The sequence below is a fragment of the Lucilia sericata genome, unplaced genomic scaffold (assembly GCF_015586225.1).
Source record: "Lucilia sericata isolate MDLA Ls3-8-SP2 unplaced genomic scaffold, ASM1558622v1 Contig000167F_arrow, whole genome shotgun sequence".
NCBI lineage: Eukaryota > Metazoa > Arthropoda > Insecta > Diptera > Calliphoridae > Lucilia > Lucilia sericata.
Window position 1 is genome coordinate 425,328 of NW_023994196.1, and position 11,833 is coordinate 437,160.

Here is an 11,833-nt window from a genome sequence, read left to right on the forward strand (position 1 = left end):
GGAGTTAAAGAAGTACTTACCATGATGGCTTGCTAGTAAGGAATTATATAAGTAGTTTCGTTTTTGAATAAACAAGTAAGATTCGGATGTGCTGAATCTTATAAAAAGTTAATAGGTATTTCATGTTAGATTGTTATATTCGGCTTTGCCGAATCTTTTGTTTATTTTACGTTTAATGTAACAAATTTCTCTCTGTGCATTATATCAACAACCCCAACCAAAATCCCCACATAGGCTAAAGTGAAAAAACAAACATAATAGAAGCTTTAAGAAAAATATTGGTTTGATAGCTTTGTAAAGTCAACTTTTTATTTTCTTTTCCAATCTTTTGCCCATTGATGTTTTATTTTAAAAAGAATTTGGATGTGTGTGTATGTGTTTGTATTTCTGTGAATGTAAATTGTCATCTGTTTATTGTTGCTGTCAATGTATTGATGATATTTTTTGTTTTTGAGTTTGTCGATAGTCTTTGAAGTAGTAGGCAACAATAAACAAAACAAAAAATTTTAAGAAAAGGATAAATTTTATAGTAGACAAACCAACAAACCTCTTACAAGGACATTCGTAGTATTAAAACGTTTAAACATTATTTCCTCTAGTTTTTTTCTCATTGTTTTTTGCCAAATAAGGAAAAGTTTATTGGCACCAGCTACGGTCGACCAAACAATCGACGAGTGTTATGTGAAAATTGTTTAAAAGCAAAAGTTCTTTTATGCCACCAGCCCCAAAGTCTCTTACCGCAGGCTTTAAGGGTTAATTCAACATAAGTCCTACAGTTTTCATTTATAGGCAGAGTGGAATACTAGTCTGTTGTAATGGGATTTTTGTAACTTTTCTTAAATTTTTTTTTGTTGTTTGTTTGTCAACATTTGCTTTGAATTGGTTATATATATTTAAATTGTGTTGACAACTTTAAAAACAACATTTACAACAAAAATTCAACTGCTTTTTGGACAGAAATAAATACGAATGTATGGGACTTGTGTGTGTGTGTATGTTTCGCTGGTCTATGTAGAATACTTGTATCAAAGTCACAGTGGTGTACAAAAAGAATTACATTTCATTTAAAGAAATAAAGAGAAAATTTATTTACATTACAATTTAGAAAGGTCCTAAAACCATTGAAATAGCATTGAATTTTAGGTTATTTTTCAAATGAGAATGGTGAACCAATCATCAACAACGACTAACTTAGCAGACGATCGTAATAAGTACTTCATTAACTTCCTATTTATAAGCAACCGTGGTATTTCCCTCCACTATCATCACTTTGTTAACATAATAATTTTAAATGTTATTGTGTAAGTAAATTTTTGCATTTAAAGCCCTTAAATTTCAATGTAAGCTTTTGCTGGGTATGTCTGCATTTCAAACTTGCAACTACTTATAATCTACTTACATTTACGGTTATTCGCCGGTCATCGATAATACTCGAGTGTTGAATGGCCGAGTTGCACTTATGAGATATTGACAGTGAAATTGTCTGCTTTGTTGACTGGATATTTAGGTTGGATAAAACAAGGAAATTGTGGTAACTTCGTCGAAACGTCTTGGTTAATTAAATGACTAAAAGATATAAGTCTAGCAAAAAGGATTCAATAGCTTTTTATTCTAAAATAGAAATTCAAAACGATCGGTTCTTTATCTTGACTAAGGTAGGAATAGTAAACGATCTGCTCGAAGCCATTATGAATTCAAAGCCTTTGATCTCGACTAAGAGCTCAAAGGTAAGAAGAATTCGGTTGATGCTGATCGACTTAGAATGGGTATATAACGCAATGAGCTAAACTATAAAAAGACAATGTGGTGGCCTCCGGTAGGTTAGTGAATAGTGTTCTAGTCTGATATACCGGAGGTGATGGGTTTGATTTCACCTAAAGCACTGGTAAACGAGCGCTTCTTCGGATTTGATGTACTATATATATCCACTTTTCAAACTTAACTAACTAACTAACTAACTAAGATAAAGAGTTTTTTAAGAACCAATTATAATTACTTTTCTGGAACCATGGCTTTCTGAAGCATGTCTATAAGAGTGTCCCGAGGAACTACGTTTTTGAGAATCGTATGTAGTAATACTTCTCAATCGATGCGTATTAATGTACTTAACACCGGAAAAATAAAAAATTATAGTTTGAGAAGTTTAGCTAGAAACAAGTTAGAGTGCTGTATTCGGCTGAGCCGAATCTTAAATACCCTCCGAATCTTAAATACCTTCTAAAATAGAAATTCAAAACGATCGGTTCTTTATCTTGACTAAGGTAGGAATAGTAAACTAACTAACTAACTAACTAACTAACTAACTAACTAACTAACTAACTAACTACTAACTAACTAACTAACTAACTAACTAACTAACTAACTAACTAACTAACTAACTACTAACTAACTAACTAACTAACTAACTAACTAACTAACTAACTAACTAACTAACTAACTAACTAACTAACTAACTAACTAACTAACTAACTAACTAACTAACTAACTAACTAACTAACTAACTAACTACTAACTAACTAACTAACTAACTAACTAACTAACTACTAACTAACTAACTAACTAACTAACTAACTAACTAACTACTAACTAACTAACTAACTAACTAACTAACTAACTAACTAACTAACTAACTAACTAACTAACTAACTAACTAACTAACTAACTAACTAACTAACTAACTAACTAACTAACTAACTAACTAACTACTAACTAACTAACTAACTAACTAACTAACTAACTAACTAACTAACTAACTAACTAACTAACTAACTAACTAACTAACTACTAACTAACTAACTAACTAACTAACTAACTAACTAACTAACTAACTAACTAACTAACTAACTAACTAACTAACTAACTACTAACTAACTAACTAACTAACTAACTAACTAACCAACTAACTAACTAACTAACTAACTATCTAAGTACTGCAAATTTGCATTTATATTTTTGGAAATATTTTTGGTTGGCTTATTTCACTTACAGGCTTGTCCATCACTGTATATTCATCATTTAATGCTTCCATTCGTTCCTTTCGAAAAGTGCCAAACATTTACAAACTTTACTTGGCCAAATATTAAAGTTTATTGGGTAGAAGTAATACAACTGAAACAAAAAAAGGCTTTAATACTGGAAATTAAATTGTGGTTTTTATGTTCGAATATTTGGTTTTGTTAAACTCTACAACAAACATACACACGTAGTAAATTAATATAAGTGAGTGTGTGTGTGTGCCTTTAACTTCAACATTTAACTATTGCTATCATCGAATGTAGGAATAAGTAAGTGTATCCCTGCAAACATTTGCTTAAGTAGAAGTTATTTAAAGAAATAAAACATGTGTTCCAATTGCTTGTCAATCATTGATCTTCCATAGGGAAGAATTTGTTTCTTATGGAATAATTTTCTATGAGTTACTTCATAGCGATTTTCTGCGGACACTTCTTTGTGTGGAAAAAAATTGAACAAAATCTATATTTATATTATCTGTAGTGGTTAAAACCTATACCTACAGAAGATCGCAATTTGAAAGCTTTTGCAAAATTTGTTCTCTTCTAAGAATCGAAGGCATGAAATCTTCAATAACCGACAACAGTTCTATTATCCATATGCTTATAATATCCATTCATGCTGTACTATGTGTATTTCTATTGTATGCGTATTAAACCATTTCCCAGTATTTGTGTGGGAAGACTCAAAAAAAAAAAAAAAAGAATTGCTGACTTCTTGTGTATCTTTCATTGCCTTTGAGGTCCAACTCAGTAAAAAAAAATATTTTTTATGGTAATGTTTACTACTACAAAGACAGCACATAAAGCAAAGAAAAGTTTTATAAGCCCGTTTAAATATTAATAAAAGTTTAAGACAAAGTATAACATTATTTTTGTTAAAATAAATGAATGACTTTAAGTATTGTTTTCAACCAACCAACAGACAAAAACTCATACACAACATTAGAATAAAATAAGAAACTGTTAATAATTTATGCGACATTTAGCCAAAAATAAAAAGGAATTTATATACATACATACATACATACATACATACATACATATGTATGTATGTTTGTACATTGTACATGAAACTTTTAATTCAATTTACGGCTGCTGATATTTTTTCAATTTTATTTCTGGTGTGTGTTTTTTTTTTCAGACTTTATTTTTAACTTTTCTTTGGTGAATTAAAAATAAATTGAATGGATATTATAAGTATAAATAAATGTATTTAATTTAAAAATTCATGAATTACTGAGAAAGCGTTTTAGCCTTAAGGTTAGAATTTTAAATTTCTTTATGTGTTGAAAAGGAATCTTTAATAAAGTACATAAGGGATTATTGAAAATTAACTCAATTTTATTAAGTTTTTAAGCATTTATTTTCTTATTAAGAATACTTCAAAGTGAATTCACAAATAAAATTTAATCGATATTATTAAATTGTCTTTAAATATAACAAAATTTTTTCAATATGAATCAATTTAAGAACGGATTCAAATAGAAATACTTTAGTTTGTAAAACAGCAATATTGGATCCACTAATATCGCCATTACTTCTGAAGCCGATTTTATAAAGATAAAGAGTTTTTTAAGAACCAATTATAATTACTTTTCTGGAACCATGGCTTTCTGAAGCATGTCTATAAGAGTGTCCCGAGGAACTACGTTTTTTAGAATCGTATGTAGAAATACCTCTCAATCGATGCGTATTAATGTACTTAACACCGGAAAAATAAAAAATTATAGTTTGAGAAGTTTAGCTAGAAACAAGTTAGAGTGCTATATTCGGCTGAGCCGAATCTTAAATACCCTCCACCAGCTACTTTTATATTAATACTATTCTAATTGATCAAATATTTGTAGAAATAAGTCTTCTCATGTCTTAAATAGAAAAATCTCAAGATTTAAACAGCTTAGATCTATTACAATTCCAAGATTTATTGAACATTATAAACGCCATTTTCTTTTATATTTTTATAGTGCTTAGCAATATTTAATAATTTGTATGTATGCATGTGTGTGAAAGATTTAAGGATTTTGAAAATACATACATATATATAATTTTGCTCTACACAAATTGATAATGCAAATAGTTAAATAAGGTTAAAGCGCTTTTAGGGGCAGTTCCTAGTATGGGAGATAAGATCAATTGTAGACCGATCGTAAAAAATTCCTTAAGCAAAATTTCTGTACATAAAAGCTATATTTCAGTCAAATTTTGTATCTATATCGTAATTTAGTATAGCCTTATTTGGTAATGAGTAATGTGCGTTTAAGAGATTTTCGTAAAAGGACCTTGTATGGGAGCTTTGACCAATTATGTATATAAAGACAAAATTTCAAAATTCTGTATCTATATCATTATTTGGTAATGAATATTGTACATCTAAGTGATTTTCTAGAGGGGACCTAGTATGAGAGCTATGACCAAATATGGACCGATCGTAAAACAATTTTATAGTGTAATTTATGTATATAAGAGCAATATTTTTGCTAAATGTATGGATATCAAGATTTGGTAATGGGTAATGTGCGTTTAAGTAATATTTCAGTAATATTTCTGTGCATATAAGTAATACTTATACCAAATTTTATATGAATATCTTAATTAAGTAATGAGTTATGCGCGTTTAAGTGATTTTCGGGAAGGTACCTTGTATGGGAGCTATGACCAATTATGGACCTATCGGAAAAAAATTTCACAGTAATATTTCTGTGCATGTGAGAAATACTCATACCAAATTTTATATGGATACCTTAATTTAGTAATGAGCTATGCGCGTTTAAGTGATTTTCGGGAGGGGACCTTGTATGGGAGCTATGACCAATTATGGACCGATCGGAAAACACTTTCACAGTAGTATTTCTATGCATATGGGCAATACTTATACCAAATTTCATATGGATATCTTAATTTAGTAATGAGTTATATGCGTTTAAGTGATTTTCTGGAGAGAGGACCTTGTATGGGAGCTATGAGCAATTATGGACCGATCGGAAAAAACTTTCAGATTAATATTTCTATGCATATGGGGAATACTTATACCAAATTTTATATGGATATCTTCATTTAGTAATGAGTTATGGGCGTTTAAGTGATTTTCGGGAGGGGACCTTGTATGGGAGCTATGACCAATTATGGACCGATCGGGAAAAAATTTCACAGTAATATTTCTGTGCATATGTGTAATACTTATACCAAATTTTATATGTGTTTTAAGTGATTTTCGGGAGGGGACCTTTTATGGGAGCTATGACCAATTATAGACCGATCCAGAAAATTTTTCCTCTGTATGAATTCTATTAACATAAGATTTTAATTTGTAAAATTTTGTGAAGATGTCGACATTGTGACAGAAGTTATTAACAAAAAACCCATTTTCCGGGAATATGTACTTTTGTATGGGAGGTATATGAAATTGTGGGCCGATTCAAGAAATTTTCAGCAGGGATCAAGCTCTTGTGTAGAAACCAATGTGTGGTGATTTTCATGGAATTATCTTGCATAGTTTTCGAGAAAATTACATCAGAATGTGTAAAAAATGCTTATTATTTTAGAGTTTGTTTTAAAATTTGATTCATAACTTTTCACGGTGTGAACCGATTTTGCCCATTTTCAATACAACTTAGGAAAATGAAGAACATTTTGGGTGAATTTGGTTAAACTCTATTGCTTCGTTTTATCGTGAGCGTGTTTTACACAGACAGACGGACATATCATAATCGACTCAGAATTTGATAAGTACCCAGAATATATATACTTTGTTGGGTCTCAGATGAATATTTCTTGGTGTTACACATGAAATGACAAAGTTATATATACCCTCTATCACCACTGATGGTGGTGGAGGGTATAAAAAATGGTCCGCTGGAAACTATAATGATCTTCAGACCTACACATCACAATCTGCTTAACCACTTCCTCGATCCAAACATTTGTGGGCCTTCTATTTTCAAGATAAAGAACGTTTTTCATCGATTTAATATTTTCTTTTTTTCAAGTTTTTTAATCAAACTTCCCTTATGCTGAATAAACGAAAATTCATCTTGACTACGTACAAATGTCATTTTTCGTGTTATCGTTAAAATCGTTACAAATTTTATTCATGTATTCAATTAAGAAAATGTAGTTTATCTCTGAGTTTTACACATGTAGTTGTCCTTGTAACTCTCCTTTCTCTTGTTGCGAAATGTTTTATCATTTGTAATTTGCCAAGTTAATTTGGTATGAAATCACGTAAATAAGCAATTAACAGTGGAGAAAGAATACCACCGTATAAAGGAATCATTGTTAAAGATTGATGATATATTCATTCACTCACATGTGTATTGTCGAAAAAAATGTACATATAGACATACAAATGTAAATTTTTATATAGGTATACATATGGACATATATTCACAAAATTACACACATAGTTAGAGATGCCTTACAAATATTCATTTTCTCTATGTAGATAATTATATATGTATGTATGGAAAAAGAAATATGTAACTGTTGACAGCTTAACCATACATTCATATGAATGAAAATATACATATTATTAGACAGAAATACGAGGACCTTCTAGAAAGATGATTCGAAATAAATTATACATCTTCTGGGAGACCAAAAAACAAATTTACATATGGAAGATTTCGTATCAAGTGGCCTAACTGGAATTGGATAGTAGTTTAGACACAATTTTTTAAAACGATCGGTTATGAAATTTCTGAGTTACAGTAGGTTTGACATTTTTTGAACATCCCAATCGGAAGACATTAGTTTCAAAAGTTGGGTCAATTGACATAAAATCACTATATAATTATGCATGTACATACATATGTATATGATCTAATAGAAAAGCTGAAATTTTGCTTATTTGATTGCTACAAAATGTTATTTTTTAATGACTTTCGAAATGATCCCCGTAGACTACTAATAAATGAATACTCAAATGAAAAGACGGACAATAAGGAAAAACTAGGAAAAAGCTCACATTTAGTTAAATATATTTTTACACATACATATACATGTAAACGTAATCTATACGTTTACATGTGTATAATGGTAATATATTCTTTGTTTTAATTGCTCGTAAATCCCCTGAGGAACTTAGAAACCATTTTGACAGACATTTCACCAAAATTCATTTTCCCTTTTTTTTATTTCTTACACACCAACTAAATTGTTAAATACATGTATAATCATAGAATTGATTTCATCAGTCATTTAAAATAATTTCAGATAATAAATAAAATTATTTTATTGCTCTTAATTTGCATGCATGTATTTTACTCATATTTCAAAGTTAGTGGGATTTTTTAAGCCATTTAGTTTTATTAGCAAAAAAATATTTAATTTGATTTTAGAATTCTTTTCATGTAAGTCGAGTAAAAGATAAGGCAAAATTTAATTACAATAAATCGCATCAAATGCTTAAGGAATGAATAAAACATTAAATGATGTGTGATATATAGGTAGGTATGACCGATCATATCAAGTGTATAACAAACAAACAAACAAACAAACAAACAAACAAACAAACAAACAAACAAACAAACAAACAAACAAACAAACAAACAAACAAACAACAAACAAACAAACAAACAAACAACAAACAAACAAACAAACAAACAAACAAACAAACAAACAAACAAACAAACAAACAAACAAACAAACAAACAAACAAACAAACAAACAAACAAACAAACAACAAACAACAAACAAACAAACAAACAAACAACAAACAAACAAACAAACAAACAAACAAACAACAAACAAACAAACAAACAAACAAACAAACAAACAAACAAACAAACAAACAACAAACAAACAAACAAACAAACAAACAAACAAACAAACAAACAAACAAACAAACAAACAAACAAACAAACAAACAAACAAACAAACAAACAAACAAACAAACAAAACAAACAAACAAACAAACAAACAAACAAACAAACAACAAACAAACAACAAACAAACAAACAAACAAACAAACAAACCAAACAACAAACAAACAACAAACAACAAACAAACAACAAACAAACACACAAACAAACAAACAAACAACAAACAAACAAACCAAACAAACAAAACAAACAAACAAACAAACAACAAACAAACAAACACAACAACAAACAACAAAACAAACAAACAAACAAACAAAACAAACAAACCAACAACAAACAAACAAACAAACACAAACAACAAACAACTAACTAAACTAACTAACTAACTAACTAAGTACACCTACCTAACTAACTAACTACTACTACTAACCACGTAACTACTAACTAACTAACTAACTAACTAACTAACTACTAACTAACTAAACTAACTAACTAACTAACTAACTAACTAACTACACTAACTAACTAACTAACTACTAACTAAATAACTCTAACTAACTAACTAACTAACTACTAACTACTAACTAACTAACTAACTACTAACTAACTAACTAACTAACTAACTAACTAACTAACTAACTAACTAACTAACTAACTAACTAACTAACTAACTAACTAACTAACTAACTAACTAACTAACTAACTAACTAACTAACTAACTAACTAACTAACTAACTAACTAACTAACTAACTAACTAACTAACTAACTAACAACTAACTAACTAACTAACCTAACTAACTAACTAACTAACTAACTAACTAACTAACTAACTACTAACTAACTAACTAACTAACTAACTACTAACTAACTAACTAACTAACTACTAACTAACTAACTAACTAACTAACTAACTAACTAACTAACTAACTAACTAACTAACTAACTAACTAACTAACTAACTAACTAACGAACTAACTAACTAACTAACTAACTAACTAACTAACTAACTAACTAACTAACTAACTAACTAACTAACTAACTAACTACTAACTAACTAACTAACTAACTAACTAACTAACTAACTAACTAACTAACTAACTAACTAACTAACTAACTAACTAACTAACTAACTAACTAACTAACTAACTAACTAACTAACTAATTAACTAACTAACTAACTAACTAACTAACTAACTAACTACTAACTAACTAACTAACTACTAACTAACTAACTAACTAACTAACTAACTAACTAACTAACTAACTAACTAACTAACTAACTAACTAACTAACTAACTAACTAACTAACTAACTAACTAACTAACTAACTAACTAACTAACTAACTAACTAACTAACTAACTAACTAACTAACTAACTAACTACTAACTAACTAACTAACTAACTAACTAACTAACTAACTAACTAACTAACTAACTAACTAACTAACTAACTAACTAATTAATTAACTAACTAACTAACTAACTAACTAACTAACTAACTAACTAACGACCTAACGGAATCGTGGAAATGAAAAATAATGTGTGTAAATTTTCACTGCCTATTCAATTCTTCAATGATCAATGATCACATGTTTGGTATCCTCACTGTCAAAGGGAATGCTTATGCAACGAAAATCATGTGATTAATGTGCCATTCAGCTTATTTGTTTAAAAAAAAAATTGTTACATACAGAAACACATGTGTTCACTAATATTTATATAAATTTAGAAAAATGAATGATATTTTTATTTACAGTTTTATTGTAAAATTATTAAATCTATACAGGACATTGACAGGATTATTTAAATACTATATATGTATAAATACATACCATTCAACTTTTACAAATACACATAAGGCCAAGTTGTTTAACTGTTTGTGTACTATTTATACATGTATACATTAGTGTTAAATTTAAAATATTTATTTTATTTATTATCTAAAACGGAATATTACATGCATACATAATATGACTTTATGCCAAATATTTACTTTATATATTTTTATTCTAAAATAAAAACGAAATTATATAAACAGAAACTTTAACATATGAATAAAATATTGTCATAGTACCCCTTTATAAATAGAGGGCAAAAATTAAAAAAAACAAGTTAGAGTGCTATATTCGGCTATGCCGAATCTTAAATACCCTCCACCAGCAAGCTACTTTTTATTGAAACCCATCTAACTATCTAATTTTTAAATAAGTCGCCAAAATTGTTGTCGAACTAATTTTGATTAGGTCCAGAAAAATTTAGAATGACTTATTTATACACAGAACATACTTATGTCGAATTTTATCCGGATATAATAATTTAATAACGAATTAAGTGGTATTAAATGATTTTCAACAGTTAACCTTATATAGGAGCTAAGACATTTTATGGACCGGTCCGAAAAAAATTCCGTATAATGATTTATATACATATATACAAAATACACATTTATGTCAAATTTTATACCTACATGTGTATAAAATGTACGTTTAAGTAATTTTCAGAAATGGCCCTTATAGGGAGTTGTGACCAAATATGGACCGATACAGAAAAAATTGTATACCTATGTATAAAAAGTGCGTTCAAGTAATTTTCAGAAATGGTCCTTATATGGGAGTTGTGACCAATTATGCACCGATCAGGAAACAATTTCGTATAATGCAGAGAAATATCAAGTATAATTTAACTTCAATTGGTGCGTTTAGGTGATTTTAGGAAGTGGACTTTATATAGGAGCTATGAGCAATTAAGGGCCTATCCGGAAAAAATTTCGTAGAGTGATTTATGTAAAGAAAAAACATATAAGTCTCGAATTTTCTCAAGATAACTTTATTTGACAATGAAATATGTGCGTTTAAGTGACTCTCAGAAGTGGACCTTATATGGGAGCTATGACCAATAAGGGACCGATCCGAGAAAAAAGTGGTAAAATGATTTGTATGTACACAAAACTTATTCAAGTCGAATTTTATTCCAATAGCTTAAGAATTCAATGAAATATA